An 18,112-nucleotide genomic window follows, 5' to 3' on the forward strand; every position below is an offset into this window, starting at 1 on the left:
GCAGCCCCAGGCGCTGACTCACCTGAGCCATTTGGGCCTTCCATTGGAACCCCCCACAGAGGACTGGAGAAAGGACTGGACAATTTGATCTGGAGGCTGTATCTCAGAGGATGTCAGAACAGGGGATCTGTCAACTTATGCTTTGATCCCAGCCAACTTCCACCCCTGAGATCAAGGGCCAGGTCTGGGGAAAGAAATTCTGATGGCATGCCGACCCCTGTCTGAGGTCACAAAACGGTGCGGTGAAGAGGGGGAGACATGCCCGATAGACAAAAACATGGTGATCACAACCTCCCATCTCCCCGTGGGGGGACACTGTCATTCCCTGTGTTTATGGGGTCATGCCATACGGTTATGGCTTTTATTCTCAAGTTTTAACTTACAGATACACACACAGCCTCTGTCGAACAGGAGGCAGTACATATATATAGTAGTGAGAAAATCTTGACCCAACATTCAGTAACCATATAACCTTGGGCAGGTTATTCAACTTCTCTGAGATTCCGTTTCTTCCTCTGTAAAACGGGGGTGAAAACTCCCTGCTGTCGAGATAACGAAAGACAGAAGGCACCGAAGGATCTTGAAGTGGAGTGGCAGTCAATCAACAGTGGCGACATTCATCACTGCGGTCTCCCTCCCTCTCTGCTCTCTTAGGTTGGGTTCCCGGGAGCAGCTCCCAAGAGGAGGGAATGTGTAGGAGGTGGGGAAGCGGGGCCAGGAAGGGAAAGTATCAGTTAGGGCACAGATACCCAAGCAAGCATGTGATATCGAGGCCGTGACAGCCAGCAAAGCAGGGAAGTGATCTCAGGCAAGCCTGGGGTATTGAGCAAGGATGTCATATCAAGAAAGGGTGGCGGGTCAAGCAAGGATGGAGTTGATATCAAGGATGTGACGTGATATCAAGCAAGGATAGGGCATCAAGCAAAGCAAGGATGGGCTGTCATGCAAAGACCTGCCGGAGGGTCACGGGGGCTCCCTTCCACCTGGGTGCCCTGGAGATGTATGCGTCATGCCTCAGAGTTGCAGAGGAGTAAGGGAACAGGGGTAGCGATGCCCTCACTCTGCTGGGTGTTGGCCGAGTTCTCCAGTCGCCTGAAGGGAGCTTGCCAACAACGAGACACAGGTTCTGGCTATCGGGACTCAGGGCGCACATCGGGGTCAGGCAGAGGGGTCCGAGGAGACGTGGGCGGACCTACCGGCCTCACCAGCTCTTTCATACTCGCCCAGGAAACCTGAAGCCGGGAATGATTTTCATGGTGAGGCCAGAGTTAAAGAAGGCCCAGGGGCAGGCCCAGCAGCCTCCGTTCTCTGGATCAGAGCTCACCCACTCTGGCTCCAGGGTGCACCCCTTGGAGCTGCCAAATTGCAAAGCACTTCCAAACAGGAGAATCAACGTGCTCAGCTCAAAAGCTGGAGGTGGTTATTTGAAATACCGACCTGAGGAATGAGGGATTTCGACCCCAGAGGCCCTTTGCACTGTGGCCTTGCACCAGCAGGCGCTAAGCTGGGCCAGGCATATATATATACATATATATCAGCCCAAGCTCAACTCGTATTCCCGCTGCTCGAATTTTGAGGGTATAGAGAGACGCTGGAATTTCTCAATTGGCAAAAGGCCTCCCTGCTCAGGTGTCCTCCCAGTGTCTCCTAAGCACCTACCAGGCACCAGGCACTGGCGTCAGCCCTGGGAAGACCTCAGGCCTCACAAATTCATCAGTGACTCCAGTTGCGGCTCAGAAAAGACAGGCAGACCACGTGTGTTGGAGTGCCAAGGAGAGGATGCCACTTCCCACCTGCAGAGGGGGGGAGGCCTCAGGGAAGGGATAGATTTTGAGCCACCCTAAGAAAGGATCTGAACTCACTGAATTGGGAAAGGGAAATCAAAAGGGCCTGAGTTCACTCACGGCCTAGAGCAATATTTTAGAATATTCTAGAATATTCTAGAATATTTTACTATTTATTGAGAAACATTAACAGGGCACTTGTATGTTCTAGGACAAGTTCAGGAGTTTTTATATTTGTAAAAAGTATGAAGGTCCAAGGGATGTTGGGGATTTGGGCTCCCTAGCATCTGACCCTATCCTCTTCAGGAGTCATATATCTGTTCTTTCTCTTCTAATGGCTAAGGCATGACTGGGCCAATGGGATGCTTCCCCCTTCAGAGAAGCAGGGGGAGCCAGAGATGCCCACCCTGCCAGCAGCGGCCTAAGGATCCAGCACCCAGAGTCCAGGTAGCCAGTGGTGGTCTGTTTCTCACCTATGTGTCTTCTGACCCTGGTCCCAGCTGCCTGACGCTTCTTGCTTCCTGCCTATTTTCTCGGTCTGATTTTACAGCTACCTGTGAGTCCCTTCTCTGTTAGGATTAATCAAGGTTAGATTCTGCTTTGGCACGCAGAGTCCTGACAGGCCCAGAAGAGAAAGTGAGATGATAAGGCCGGAGAGAGAAATGGGAGACTGACTGATGAAGGCCTTGAATGACAGGCTAAGCATCCTTTTGGCCAGTCGTTCTTTTTTTTTTTAAGTAGGCTCCATGCCCGACGTGAGGCTTAAATTAAACTCACGGCCTTGAGATTGAGAATCACGTAGGCCCGTGGTTCTTAATTGGGGATATGCTTCAGAATCACCTGATGCATTAGTTAGATATGGCTGCAATAATGCTGCATAACAAGTGAGTCCATGAGGCATATGACAGCAAAGATTTCTTTTTCTCACTACAGGTCTGAAAACCAACTGGGGTGACGGATGAATCTGAGTAGAATTGGCTGAGCCAGACTAGGGGTTGGGTTCATATCTGCTCTGCGTATCTCTCATTTGGGGACCCAGGCTGAAAGGCTATTTGGGGCAAATCCTTCACGGTGAATAATAGAAGTGTGAGAGGGAGGGGTGGAAACATGAAATGCCTCTTACGGCCTTGGCTTGGAACTGGCACTGTGTCACCTCTGGCCCTATTCGACGGGGCAAGATAAATCCCACGGCCAAGTCCTGCCTCCTGGGTATGGGAGAGCCTCCTCCGCTCACCGTGAATCGTTCAGAAGTAGACAAGGAAGAGCCGTGGACAAATCGTTCCATCTACCACACCAGCGGTGTTTCCACAGTCTGATACCCTAATTCCAAGCCCTCGGGTGGAATATCTGTATTTTGAAAAAACCGTCCCAGTCATTCTGATGCACACTCCCTTGGGGTACGTCCTCCTTCTGTGGACAATGAGAAGCCATTGAAGGCTTTGAGCAGAAGCAGGACATCATCAGTCCTGCGCGTGGGAAACGGCTTTGGGCAATAGACGATGTGGAGGCTGGGACGTCAGTCGGTGAGCGTGTGGTTGCCTCTGAGCCAGAGGAGACGATGAAGCCTTGGGCCTGGAGTTCAGGTACGTCTGCTGTGTCACAAGGCACCATAAAACTCAGTGGCTCAACGCAGCCACCGTTTCATTGTCTCTGGTGATTTGAGGGGTTCGCCGGGCTCAGCGGGGACAGTCTTGCTGGACGTGATGTCGACAGGGACCCCAGTCATCTGGGGACTCTCTTATGTTAGACACTCACAATGGCCGTTGTTGCTGGCTGCCGGCTGGACACTCAGCCGGGGCTGTCTGCTGGCACGCAAACGTGACCTCTCCATGTGGCTTGGGCCTCTGGCATCGCGGCTAGGTTCTGAGAGGGAATGTTCCAGAAGCAAACATTCCAAGTGGGAGAAAACAAGAGCGGCTCACCACTGCCACCATATACTCTGTTGGTTCGATGGTCACAGGCCAGCCCAGACTCAGGGGGAAATAAGCAGCTCTGCTTAACAGGGACAGTGACAAGTAGGGACAGTGACACATAAGAGTGGCCATCGTCAATCAGTCACACCTGGGCGGCGGCAGTGTGGAGGGAGGGGCTGCAGATCTAAGAGAATGGATGCAACGTGGCACCTCATGGGTCATGGAAGGAAGAACGGAGATGCCCAGAAAGCCTGGCCCTGGGGGTTTGTCAGGGTGGCTATGGGGATCTCACGTGGAGTGGCCCCTCTGTCATGTATTATGTTCCCCGGGAGAGATGGCAACGGTTTTCCTTTATCCTTGGAGGCCCAGGGCCATCTGGAGAAGGGGGTCTTCTGGTTCTAGTCACCAGGAGACAATCCAAAAATCATCTTCCTGAACACTGAGACCAGGCCTCGGAGGGCAGCCCCGGATCAGAGTATGATACAGACTTTTCTTTTTCTTTTCTCAACCTCTGGCTCCCTCACAGCTTTCCTTCAGGTCTGTGGCTTCTGGTCTCCATGTTCACCCGTGTCACCAAGGACGGTTGCTCTCTGGCCACTCAGATTGTTCAGTCTCTCATTCCTGTGTCTCTACTGTTTTCTATTTCCCTTTCCCCGGGGCCAATTTCATGGGGTCAAGTCTACCCATTTGTGCATTGGAGGGTGGAGTTAGGAGGATATTCTGCCTTCCTCAGGTAAGATAATGACTCCTGTTCCCTGCTTCCTTTGGGGGCCTTGTGCCTTCCCATCCAATGCCGTGGTTGGGGGTGGAGCCACCACTCAACTCCATCAGGCCACAGGGTTGGTTGGGCACCTGACTCAAGTTGGACCAACCAAACGCCTGTAGTGATTGGTTCAGAAATGTGCACATGACCCACCCTGGACCAATCAGAGTCCTTCCCCAGGATTTTTCTCTCCTGAGCTGGGGAAGAATAATTCTGTTTTCACGCTGAACACAAGGTTGTTTGGTTATAAGTCTGAAGCTGCTCATGATCTGTCTTCCCAGTACCTGGGTTATGTGACCTCATAAACTAACTTTTTTCTTTCTTTCTTTCTTTCTTTCTTTCTTTCTTTCTTTCTTTCTATTTATTTATTTATCTTGAGACAGACAGCATTGAGCAGGGGAGGGGCAGAGAGAGAGAGGGAGAGAGAGAGAGAATCCCAAGCAGGCTCTGGACTGCTGTGGAGCCTGACGCCAGGCTCGAACTCATGGACCGTGGGATATTTACCTGAGCCGAAACCGAGAGTCGGTCGTTTAACCGACTGAGCCACCCAGGCGCCCCAAGCCCATACATTTCCTTTCTGCTTGGGCTACTTTCAGTTGGGTTTTGTCACTGCCGTTTACAACCAAAAAGTGCTAAAGAAAACATTATTTTTTGGTGTTTTCATGAATGACAATGATGACGGCGATGACGATACGATGGTCCCTTTTATCACAGGTCTGTTATTTGCAGGCTCTGTGCCAAGTGTTTGCACACATTGGCTGGTGATTCACCTTGGTCTGTGGTTATTTGCATGCACGGTGACACTTCCCATGTACCTAATCTCCTCTCTTCGAGATTGGGTTTGTCCCAACACTGTGTAGGGCACCCAGCTTGGTGCCTGTCCTGCACGAGGTGTAGGGCAGCCTGATGACAGCTCCTCAGCGGGTCACCTCCGACTTAGCGTTCGGTGTGACGTGAACGGGGTGGTCAGTGCAGATGTTCTGTTACCGAACAGATTCCACAGGCCACCTGGGTTTGGTCCTCTGGCCAGAAGTTGTGTGGGGCCTGATCTTCGGGAGGTGGCTGCCTAAAAGTGGAAAGGACCCCCCCTCCAGCGCCTCCTGCAAACCCAAGCCTCAGTTCCTCCTTCCCTATTAGTATGTTGACAGCTGGCTCCAAAATTCCTTCTGGGGACGGTGAGGAACCATGAGGAACTGTCCATTTCTACTAAGTCACTTGGGCTGGAGGCGAGACCTCCCCAGGGCTCCAGCTGGGGGTTCACATGGAGGCTGGACAGTTGGCACGTGGAGGAAGAGGTGACATCTACACCGGCCCTGAAGGATGAGCAGGGGCCCGGAGTGGAGAGAGTAGGGGGCAGAACAGCAGAGAGAGGGCATGGCCTCAGGAGCCTGCTTGGGACTCTCTCTCTCTCTCTCCCGCTCTCTCTGCCCCCCTCCTCCAGATAAATAGGTAAACTTAAAAGACAGAAAAACCTGCTAACTTGAATGGAGAGCCAAGGTTACCTTGACTTTCCAGAGGGACCACAGCTTTCCTCTGTTTAAAACCTTATTTATTGTGATCTTGTGCCCATTGTCTGGGTTTTTGGTGAGGCCCAAGAGCTTTTCAGCGGTTTGCTAGTCCTCTGTCTGCCCCCCTGGACCATCTAGGCCCCCTGCATGCTCTTATGCAGACAGGTTAATGTTTAGGGGACGAGAAGGAAGAAGATGGGGTGGGGCTCCCAGGCCCCATTCTCAGTCCCTCCTTCCTCCTTCCCCGTACCCGCCCCCCCCACCCCCAGACATCCAAGACTCAGCATGTGACGACAGTGTCGTCACACAGTGTGGGACCTCGGTCACCTTCCTCCTACGTCGTAAACACCAAAGTTCGACAGTGATGTGCAGCCTGGTGAATTCTTGAAAGATGGTCTGATGCCCGATGAAACTGAGAGCCATGCGAGTGTCTATGCAGGAGGGAGGCCTGGCCCATCCTGAGCATGGTTCCCATGGTGGGAGGTCACAGAGGTGATGTTCTTGACGACAAGGCAGCATGAATGATGGATAACGTCTGTGGAGAGCCCACCCTCAGCGGGGGAACTGCAGACCATTTTACAGACGGAGGAAGTGAGGCCAAGTATCCAGCCAAGGCCGCTCAGCTGGCAGGTGAGGAAGGCAGAGCCATCTCGAATAGCCTAGAATCCCTCTCCAATCGTTTCAGCATGTTCCTTTCTTAGCTGTAATCCCCATACACAGATGAGAACACTGAGGGCAGATATGGGAGACAGGAAGCACTGATGCTCTGCATGGTCTTGGTTTCCCTCGGGTACCCACGGAAGGCAGAAGGTCTGGGTAAAGGAGGGACTCGTTTCTTCACCAGAAGCAAGATTTGTGCCGGGAAGAAGGGTCTCAGGGGAGGCCTCAGACTCAACATTCCTTGGCTGAGCCCCAGGCTTTTACATTGATAAACACTTAATTTGTCATAATTTTTTCTACCACGGGTTGGCATGTACAGTTGCACAATGTACACACTGCCCAACTTGAAGCGTTACGTGGGCATAAACCTGGACGACCCATCTTGCAGTACGCAAGGGCTTGGCTGGCAAGCAGTGGGAAATCCAGTCTCTGCAACTGTGTTGAGAAGCTCCATTCCTCTCCTTGAACCTGTATCCTCATCTACAAAGTGGAAATGATAATCAGAGTCCCTTCATTTCCAGGGGGTTGTAAGGACCATGTGGGATGACAAAATGCCCGTAGCCCTTCACACAGGGCCTGGCAACAGTGGGCTTTCAGTACAATTTAGCTTCTCACACTTGTCTCCTTGCCTGGTCGAGGGCAGGCAGGAGCCCCACCTGATTAATTCCTGCAGCCTTCCTGCCCAGCCTGGTCCCGGCACATTGGAGAAACTGGGTACCCCTTTGCCAAGGAACTGAAGGAATAACATTAATTGGGGGGACACTGGAGCATCAGGCACCGGGCTAGCATTGCCACCCCTAGTTTTCCCTTTTGGAGAGAGCCTGGGACCGGGTCTGAATTATTACCTTCCCTCTCCAGTGTTCATTGTCTCTGGATGAGTTTACCTAAGCAGAGGGTGAAACTAGTGACCACAGGCTGGGTTCCCGTAGGAATGCATGCTCTCTATGGCCTGCGCCGCACTTAAAATCTTTACAACTCGTGGGGCCCCTGGGTGGCTGAATCAGTTAGGCCTCCGACTCTTGGTTTCGGCTCAGATCATGGTCTCACAGTTTCGTGAGTTCGAGCCCCATGTCGTGCTCCACGCTGGTGGCACGGAGCCTGCTTGGGATTCTCTCTCTCCCCTTCTCTCTCTGCCTCCCTCCCCACTCGTGCTGTCTCTGTCTCTCTCGAAAATAAATAAATACACTTAATTTTTTTTTTTTTTAACAATTCATGGCCAACTTAAAAAGTTTCGAAGATTTCATTTAGAAACCTGGATTCACAGCTCCTTTTGAAAAATCCAAAGATCTAGCAGCTCCGGGCCTTCGGGTGGTCTCTTAAGGCTGGGTATGTGCCACCAGACCTCCCTGGCCCCTGCCCTTCCCTTATGTTTCCTGCGCTTTCCCTGGTGAACCTGTGACCCGCGCGCCGCCCCCCCCCCCCGGCCGGATGGGGCTCCTGTGCAGTCCCAGTGACCTCTCAGACCTTGGTTTGGCATACCAAACTGTGCCGGGGCCTTCCTCCGTGTGATGCGTGTACCTTACTAGCGAGAATGTGGAGGTGCTCTCCAAGTGAGCTGGTCAACGCTCACAACCCAGCCTGCATTGTAACCATCCTGTGGACCTTCTCTCCCCCCCACCGCCGCCCTCCCTGCCTCCCCCCAGTCAGCCAGGCTGCTGCATTGTTTTGGGACGCAAACATACACACGTTATTAGAACCCCAGATCAAAGGCGGCATCCCACAGCCTGCCTCTCAATGGTCCCTTTGTGCAGACAGAAGCCTGCACAAAGTCAGAACCCAGGGACAGAGGGAGGGGTTGGGGAGGGGGGCGCTCAGTACAAAGATATTTGTCACCCAGAGAAGTCCGCAGATCATGAAGCTAAAAGGGGCGCCAGGTGGAGGATGCACCCCCAGTAGCTGTGGGAAGATGCAAACAGAGGAGAAAACACCCATCCCTGCGGTTTCAGAGGGGAGGACAGCCGCGGCCCGTGGCCCAGTGCATGGCCCCCATCTGTCCCCCTGCCCTGGCTGGGAGCGGAAGCTGCTTGGAGCGATTGGGTGGCAGTGACCCGTTGGGCACAGAGTCAGAAGAAACAAAAATGATGTGGGAGGGGCCTGGAGAGGACCCGAAGAGGCCATGGGGGACAGTGTCCCCTCCAGTCAGATGGGTTCATGTGCTGTCATTCCTGCCTACAGCAGACATTTTTTCAAAAAATAAATCATTGTTCCACTATATGCTAACTAACTTGGATATAAATTTTAAAAAGTAAATAAATTATAGAAAAATAAACTTGTTTTCATGTTTACTTATTATTATTATTTTTTTAATGTTTATTCACTTTTGAGAGAGAAAGAGAGAGAGACAGACAGAGTGCAAGTGGGGAAGGGGCAGAGAGGGAGGGAGACACAGAATCTGAAGCAGGCTCTGGGCTCTGAGCTGTCAGCCCAGAGCCTGATGTGGGGCCTGAACTCATGAACTGTGAGACCATGACCAGAGACAAAGTCAGGTGCTTAACCGACTGAGCCACCCAGGTGCCCCAACTTACTATTGTTTTTAACGTTTTATCTATTTTTGAGACAGAGAGAGAGAGAGAGAGAGAGAGACAGAGCATGAGCAGGGGAGGGGCAGAGAGAGAAGGGGACACAGAATCTGAAGTGGTCCCAGGCTCTGAGCTGTCAGCACAAAGTCCGATGCAGGGCTTGAACTCATGAACCGCGAGATCATGACTCCAGCCTAAGTTAGATGCTTACCTGACTGAGCCACCCCGGCTCCCCTATGTTTGCTTATTTCTGAGAGAGAGAGAGAGAGAGAGAGAGAGAGAGAGAGAGCACAAGTCAGGGAGGGGAAGAGAGAGAGGGAGACACAAAATCCGAAGCAGGCTCCAGGCTCCGAGCTGTCAGCACAGAACCTGAAGCGGGGCTCGAACCCACGAACTGGGAGATCATGACCTGAGCCCACGTCGGACGCTTAAACGCCTGAGCCACCCAGGCGCCCCAACATTTCTAAAGCCCGTACTGTGGGCCAGGCATGGAGAGGTGAGGCCGGCACAGACCCGACGAACTCAGGCTCAGGCCCCCACGCAGAGAGCCGGCTTCTCTGCTGTGACCAGGGCATCAGGGAGAGCTGGCATCCGCCAGGGTCCTGCGCTGGAGGCCCTAAGCGTTTCACACACATTGTCTCGTTTATCTCTAGGGCTGGTTGGAACAAAGAAGTACTTTGAGAGTTCAGCTGCTGAGCCAGGAATCTGCCAGCCTGGGGGGCGGTACAGGCGGTGGTGAGCAGGTACGAGAAGGATTACCGAGAAGAGAGGGGGTTTCTCTAGGAGGGGAGCCCACGAGGACCGAATGGAGTCCAAGAGGTCGCGGGGGTGCTGAGATTCTAAGAAGACACTTGCTGACCCTTAGACTTGGCAGGGTCCCAGGGTTCTATTCTGTTCTCTGTCTCCACTCCCTCCCCAGGGGATCACGTCCAATGTCAGGCTTTAAATTGCTTCTAGATGCTCGTGATGCCCAGGTGTATCTTTCTAGCCGGCAGCTTGCTTCTGAACCCTAGGCTCTTGGATCCACCTGCCTACTTGACCTTGCTGCTTGGCTATGCAACAGGCTTCTTCCAAGTAGCTGCTCAGACGGAGGCCCCGGGGTTCCCTGCCCTGTGCACAGCTCCATCTGCAGGCTCACTCCTTCCCAGGGATCAGGACAGGAGCTCTGGCATCTCACACAACTCCTCTTTCTCTCCCCGACCCCCGTGTCCACTGTATTAGCTAACCTCATTGCCTCTGACTTCCAAATACAGTCATATCCTACGTCTCACCTCCTTGGCTGCTATCACTCAGGTGTAAGCCACCATCATGTCACAACAGCGTTGCTGCAGTCACCTTGTCACTGGTCTCCTTGCTTCTGCCAGGCCTCATGCTGTCACCCCCTAATCCACATTCTGCTTGAAGCACGGTAGCCCGGGCACTCCAGGTCACAATTCTCTGTCGACCCCCTCTCCCTCGAGTAAAGCTGAAGCCCTTGGCAAGGCCCACAAAGTTCTCAGGATGAGCCTTCCCACCTGGCAAGCTCAGCTTCCCCTTCCCCTTGAACATCCCATCCCCACACCCCCATGCTTCGGAGCCACAGCCCACCTTGTACCCAAAACATTCACATTATGTCCCTGCCTCAGGACCTTTGCACTAGCTGTTCCCTGCCTGGATCTGCTTTCCCTCCAGTATCCTTATGCATCCTTATAGCTCCCTTCTTCATTTCCAAGTCTGCACTCAAAGACTACTCTCTGACCCCCCCCCCCCCCCACCTAAGATTGCAAACCCTTCCTTGGTATTTCTTCTCCCTCTTTCCCACTTGATTTTTTCCCCCATAGACACACCATTTATTTCACTGACTTATTTTTGTCTGTTTTCTTAACATAAGAGCCTGGTATAAATTAGGCCTGCTTCACATCTTTGTGGAATGACTTAATTAGTAAAAGAGAAACAGGTTTATTTCTCGGGTCCCCCCTCCCTGACTTCTGTCCCTCCTTCTCCAAGTCCTGCTACTTCCTCAGAGAAGAAGCAAGTTATAAACCCTCGCAGCTGCTGCGAAGGCATGGCTTTCCTGGGCTTCAAAGGCGGTCTACAGACCAGCGGCAGCAGTCGGATCTGGGAGATTGTTAGAAATGCAGATTCTCAGGTCCCACCCCAGACTGCATTTTAACAGCATCTCAGGGGATTCGTCTGCATGTTAAATTCCAAGGAAGCCTCCTCTCTAGCCCCCTGAGAAAGGGGGGCCAAGGGCCTGTCAGGGACCCAAGGTCAGAACACGCAGGCAGAAGTAACAAGGTTAAGAGCTGGGGATAGGCGGTCTCGGGGACTGAGACAGTCTGTCGTGTGGCTCTCTCCACCTGGTTTGCTTCTCTCTGCTCCTGCTCCTGCTTCTTTTTGCTTGTTCCTTGGCTCACGTGGGCCCCAAGGAGCCGCTGCAGGCCCCGGGGCCATGGAGCCCTTCGGTTTTGGAGACCACCAGCATGCCGACCACAGGCCCTGGGCCTCTCACTTCAAATTCTGCAAAGAGATCCTGGCTCATGAGTCAGGCGTCCAACCAGCTGGGGCCAAGGAGTGAAGGGGCCACGGGGTACCAACATGGCAGCAGGGCCCCCCTGAAGCTGCGCTCTGTGGGATGGATGGAGAAGATTCTGGTGGTGGAGGCCATGGAGGAGGAGGGGGAGGAAGGGGAGGGGAAGGGAAAAGAGGAGGAGGGAGAGAGGGCCGGTGAGGCCAGCTGGCCATGAACTTCCCTGTAGTGACCCTCTTCCTTCTTGCCTCACACTGTGGCCGTGGAGCCTCGTGCACAGGGGTGTCCAACCGCCCAGAGGCCTGGAGGCGGGCGAACACGTCCTGAGACACGCTAAGTGCCCGCCGTAGACACACGCGGGTGCATACCTTCAGGGGGCCTTCCCACGCCGGCTCTGTCCTCACTGAGTTTCCTTCCTGCCACCCTCGTAGGCTAGGCCCCTGGATTAGGACTTGGGATCTCAGATTGGAAAGATTCTTAGAAGCCGTCTAGTCTGGCATTTTCCAACGTGTGTTCCACGAACATTTGTTTGCAATCAAGCTTCCAATAAAGGGTTCCCCAGTTAAGTGAGTTTGAAAAACACTGCTTGTGATGTCGTCCTCTTGAAGAATGACAAAACTCCGTTGCTTACTGAAGGTTCTGACAGGTCCTGCAGAAAAGGAACTTATCTCCCCGTGGCTAGGCCAGGGCTGCCCAAAGTTTCACATGGAGCCCTTTCTTTCACATAAGGATAGCATCTCACAATTCTGGTGTTCTCCATGGGACCTGCTTTGGGAAATGCTGATTGGCCGGATCCTTTCTTCTATTTTATAGACATACAGACTGAGTGTGGTGAGTAGGCCCCAGACTGACAGCATGTGACTGAAAAACAAAGGCTTGGGAAGGTGGAAGTTTCTTTCTCCTTTTTTTTTTTTTTTTTAAATGTTTATTTATTTTTGACAGAGAGAGACAGAGCATGAGCGGGGGAGGGGCAGAGAGAGAGGGAGACACAGAATCGGAAGCAGGCTCCAGGCTCCGAGCGGTCAGCACAGAGCCCGACACGGGGCTTGAACTCACACACCGTGAGATCATGAGCTGAGCCGAAGTCAGACGCTCAACCGACTGAGCCACCCAGGCGCCCCTCTTTCTCCCTTTTGTGGAAAGAAGTCTGGAAGTAGACACACAGGTAAGGCAACTGGGAGGGCTTCACAGAGATGCGGAAGAAGGGCTGAGAGGCAGGGGTTGGAGGAGGGCAGGACCTCACCAAGGAGCATCATGCTGAGGCCAGGCACGCTCCTCCCTCTCTCCTTCCCTTCTGGGAAGCCCGTGCTCTGAACTTGCTGAAACACCCCGGACCCGGGAGAGGCTGGTGGCACAAAAATCCAGTTCAGTTCAGCTAATATTTAGGCTCGAGTAGCTGTCTTTGGAGCCTCTTTCCTGTACGACTTGAATCGAGTGGCTTGGGGACCTCACCCCTCGTTCTGGGGGAAGCCCAGCCTCCTTTACCTCATCTCCAAGGACTGACGCTGGGGCCGCGTTCCTCCTGGCTGCGCCCGGCTCCCATCCTTCCCCCGGATGAACACTTCCACTCTGCCGACGACCTGTGTGACCCGTTGCCCTATGACGACCGATGTTGGGCCCGTTCCTTCATTCTGTCCTGTGCCACTAACCCAGAGACGTGATTAGGGTTTTGCCCAGGCTGGGAGCGACCGAGGGCCATCCCACCATAGAGGTGAGCAGGTGACGCCTGCCGATCTCACGTTATACCTCACTGTCCTGAACATTAACTGGCCGGCCCCTCCTCACCGGACTGCCCCTCCTTTGGCCCCTATTGATTGCCCTTCTCTCGTGCTCCTTGGTTCCCCTGACATGCTTTCCTTCCTTTTCCTCGTGGCCATCTCCAAAATTCTTGCGACTTTCTCGTGCAGACCGGTTCACCTCTCCCTTCCTTACGCAAACGGGGTTTGCAGGCCACTTAGCAATGCCCAATCGCACTGCAGGAGGGCGGGATGAAGCAGCCCAGGGACCGGGCGTGGGGGGGAGCCGGCGGAGTTGGGCATTCATTTTCTCTTGAGTGTATCCCAGGGCATATTCTTGGCAGTGTCCTACCTTCTCATTGACAGCGTACCCTGGAAGGGGGAGGGTGGAGGTGGGGCTCAGTGGGCTCTTCTCATTCCATCTAGAGCGCCTCCTATGGGCAGTGATGGGTACTGCATCTAGAGACGGCAGTCGGGCAAACCCCCTCCTTTAAAGAGCCTAGACTCTGAGAGGAGAATTTAGTGCCATCATTAAAAAAAATAAGGAGTGCCAAACCGAGAGGCAAGGGAGGGGACCTTGGCTATTCAGAGCTCTTCAGGTTGGGAAGTCAAGGAGGGCTACTTCTAGGAGGTGGCATTTGAAGGGAGCCAGTGCTTTAACCTGGGGACAAGCGTGGGGGTGACCCACCAGGGTGATGTGGTTTTTAAAAGGAAAAAAAAAAAAAAAAAAACCTCCCAGCTCGACATCTAACAGATTTCACCTAAACCAGCCTTGCTAAATCTCAAGCCCCATGAAACCCGTTTCTGTTATAATCTCTCTCTCTTATCTCTTCCTTCCCATCCTTTCTCATTCTCCTCCCCCAAAGGATGGGAAATCTTCAAAGAAAAAGATGTGTCACTGTAAGTATTCAGCCCAAGAAGTGGGCCAGATAAATTATTAAAACACATAAAAAGACAGTGAGTCGTGGGGCGGGGAGCCAGCAGAGGCCAAATAGCCACCCCAGGTGGACGGTGGGTCCCTGGCCCCCCCGGGGAGCCCCTCCTCGGAGTCCTGGACAGGCTAAGATTTCAGGGCATGGCCCACCTCTCTGGTTTCTCGCCCCGGGGCCAGGTTGGTGGGGGTGGTGGTGTCACGATTCCAATGGCAGCCAGGTCCCCGGCGCCTGCCCGGCTGGGAAGGGCCAGGCTGAAGGTGGAGGGGGCCCTTTGTGTCTGGGCTGGACATTTGGGATTTACTTCCCCCAAGACTCAAACTGGTAACTGTGGAGTTTTAGTTCTTGCTTTTATCTCTTTTTGAACTGTAAAAAGAAATTCCCAAGGGGAACAGGGGAGACTTTTTTCTCATGAAAGAAGAAAGCCATGGCCGGTTTAAGGAAGTAACCAACTTTTTGAGCACTGTGAGAAAGAACGCGCAGACTTTTGCTTTGATTTAGATGCACCCCGGCACCGGTGGGGGGTGGCGATGAGAGAGACCAAGAGCGACCCCAATAGAATTCTGTTTCCTCTGGAGGGGGTTCACAGGAGGCCTCCTGCTCTGAATCAGACCCTCAAAACCCCCACCTCCCTCCTGCTCCTGACTCCCCTTCTCCTGCTCTGCTTTTTCCACTTTCCTGTTGCTGGGTGGGTCGGGGGAGCCCTCACTTGGGCAACATTGACATTTGGGGCTGGATAATTTTTTGTTGTGGGGGCTGTCCTGTGCATCGTTGGATGTTTAGTGGCGACTCTCTGTTTGCTTGGTGTCCTAGCAAATGTCCCGTGGGGGGCAAATTGCCCTCAGTGGAGAGCCGCTGCATAGCTGGCATGTCACCTTCTGACTTAGTGCATGCACTACGTTCCCGTTTGTTAAGCTTATTGTTTCTTGTCTCACTTCCTCTCGGTAGAGTGGGAGCTGGGGATTGTTTTGTTCCGCGACGGATCGTAAGTGCCTAAAACAGGGTTTGTTTGTCACAGAGCTGCTACATCATCAGAATGGGTCTCCAGATGGGGGACTCTCTCTAATGAATGTGAGGCTTAGACTGTGTTGGGGCAGGCTCGTATAGAGAAAACAGCCCGGCCAATGGAATCTACAGGCTTCGGTTCAGTCCTCACCAGGCCACCGGCTAGCTGTGTGACCTTGGACAAGTGACTTCACCTCTCTGAGCCTAATGGTTTCCTTTCTTTTTAAAGCCAAGTACAAGCCTGCATCAGACAGTTGTGGTTCTTGGGGCTATGCCTGACTCAGGATGATGGCTGGCATATGGTAGGTCCTGGGTAAAGAAGTGCAATATAAAATGGCAAAAACATTACTTTGGGGAGTCCCAGGACTCCTCAAATGAAACCAGCCTGCTAACAGCATTAATGTACCTGCTTATAAGATGAGCCTTCATTTTCACCAAAGAGGACGGATTTGGAGGATAGAAGTAAGACATTGGTGGGTGAAGAAATTTATGACTCTGGAGGCCCGTGCCGTTCCCAATGTCCTTTTGTGACATGTAGATGCTCTGGGGCTATGATGCCCAATGCAGTAGCCACCAGCCACACGTGGCCATTGATCTCTTGCAATGCGGCTAGTCTGGGAGGAGATGCGCTCTAAGTGTAAAATACACACCAGATTTCAAGCAATTAGCGCAAAAGAAGGAATGTAAAAATATCTCATTATATGTTGAAATTATAATATTTTTGGTGTATTGGGTTAAATAAAATATATTATTAATCTCATGTTTCTTTTTGCTTTCTTCTGTGTTGATGAGTAATATGGCCTATATATTTTTTCTTTTAGTGTTCTTGCAAGCTTCTAAAAAATTTTACTTTTGGGTCACTTGGGTGGCTCAGTCAGTTAAGCACCACACTTCAGCTCAAGTCATGATCTCCAGGTTTGTGAGTTCAAACCCCTGCGATGGGGCTCTGTGCTGACAGCTGGGAGCCTGGAGCCTGCTTCAGATTCTGTGTTTCCCTCTCTTTCCGCCTCCCCCTGCTCATGCTCTCTCATACTCTCTCTCTCTCTCAAAAATAAACATAAAACAATTTTTTTTAGGGGTGCCTGGGTGGCTTAGTTGGTTAAGGGGCCAACTTCGGCCCAGGTCATGATCTCAGGGTTGCTGAGTTCAAGGCCCGTGTAGGGCTCTGTGCTGATAGCTCAGAGCCTGGAGCCCACTTTAGATTCTGTGTCTCCCTCTCTCTCTGCCCCTCCCCTGCTTGCATTCTGTCTCTCTCTATCAAAAATAAAAATTTAGGGGTGCCTGGGTGGCTCAGTCGGTCGAGCGTCCGACTTCGGCTCAGGTCATGATCTCACGGTCTGTGAGTTGGAGCCCCGGGTTGGGCTCTGTGCTGACCGCTTGCTCAGAGCCTGGAGCCTGCTTCGGATTCTGTGTCTCCCTCTCTCTCTGCCCCTCCTCTGCTCATGCTCTGTCTCTCTCTCTGTCAAAAATAAATAAACATTAAAAAAATTAAAAAAAATTACTTTTATTTTAATGTTTTCTTCTAGTATAATTAACATACAGTGCTATATTAGTTTCAGGTGTATATAGGAGTCAACAATTGTACACGTAACTCAGTGCTCTTCGCGATAATGCGCTACTCTTAATCCCTGTTTCTTTTTACTTAAAAAAAATGCGGCTACTAGAAAATTTAGCTTTACACATGTTGCTCACATTATCTTTCTTGGGCAATGCCGCTCTAAGGAGTTGGCAAAAAGGGCAGACTTGAGCCTCCATTTTACAGACCTGAAAACTGAGGCTCATGCAGAGAACTCAGTCCCGGGGGCAGAGCTGGTCTTCTCACTCTTCTCACAGGGTTTTCTTTCCCCAGGCCCAGGCTGACGGGTACCAGGCCCAACTTGACAGGCCCACCGTGTCTCCAGTAGAGCAGCCATTCTCCCTGACAGCCACAAAGGTGGGGTGGAACCCCTTGATGTCTCCCTCCCCTCCGCAGAAACTTCCCCAGACAAAACAAACAAGCCCATGGGTCTGGCGAACTGCAGCGGGGAGCGGAAACCAAGGAAGATCAAAGGCCCAGCGGTTACCCCCTTCCGGGCCGCGCAGCTGGCAGCGCGCCTCGACCCCAGGAGGGCACCCACGGGCACCGGTATGAGACATCCGAGTGATTGGCTGGCAACTCGTGGCTTTCGGACACTTGTAGCCGCCAGGAGTGGGCCGGGCTCACAGTAGGCTCAGGCGCGGTGGGGCTCCTCTTGCACTCCCAAATCAAAACTTACAGAGGGGCGGAGGGAGGGGGAGACATGGGTAATAAGCGAATCCTTTCTGCAAAAGTCAGGTCGTGGGAAGACTGGGAAGGGGCCGCGAAGCAGGCTCGCAGCAGACCCTTAGCGCCCCAGCAGCGTCTCCTTTTCCGACCTCAGTTTCATCACCCGTAAATTGGAGCCGCCGAGTCCTGCCCTGCCCTCCTCCAGGAAAAATAGAGCGGAGGGAAGGCGCAGTACCGTTAGTGGAGCGGTGGTTCTGGAGAAGGCAGGACCCAAGAGGGTGTCTGTCCCAATACGCCTGCTGGCCAGAGGCCCGCCCCCTACTCCGGTCCCGAGTCCTCGCTTCTCCGGTCCCGGGTCCCGACCTCCTCGCCCCCTCGCCCCCTGGCCCCCCGGCCCCCACGGCCCTCCAGCTCCCCGCGCGGGGCTGAAGACCGCAGCCTGGAGGGGGGCGCTGTGTCCGCCCGGCGGCGCCTGGCCCCGCCCTGTCCCGCAGCCCCGCCCCCCGCCCGCCCCCCGCCCGTCCCCCGCCCGCCCCCT

Source organism: Herpailurus yagouaroundi, unplaced genomic scaffold, assembly GCF_014898765.1.
Source record: "Herpailurus yagouaroundi ecotype Mexico unplaced genomic scaffold, PumYag 190, whole genome shotgun sequence".
NCBI lineage: Eukaryota > Metazoa > Chordata > Mammalia > Carnivora > Felidae > Herpailurus > Herpailurus yagouaroundi.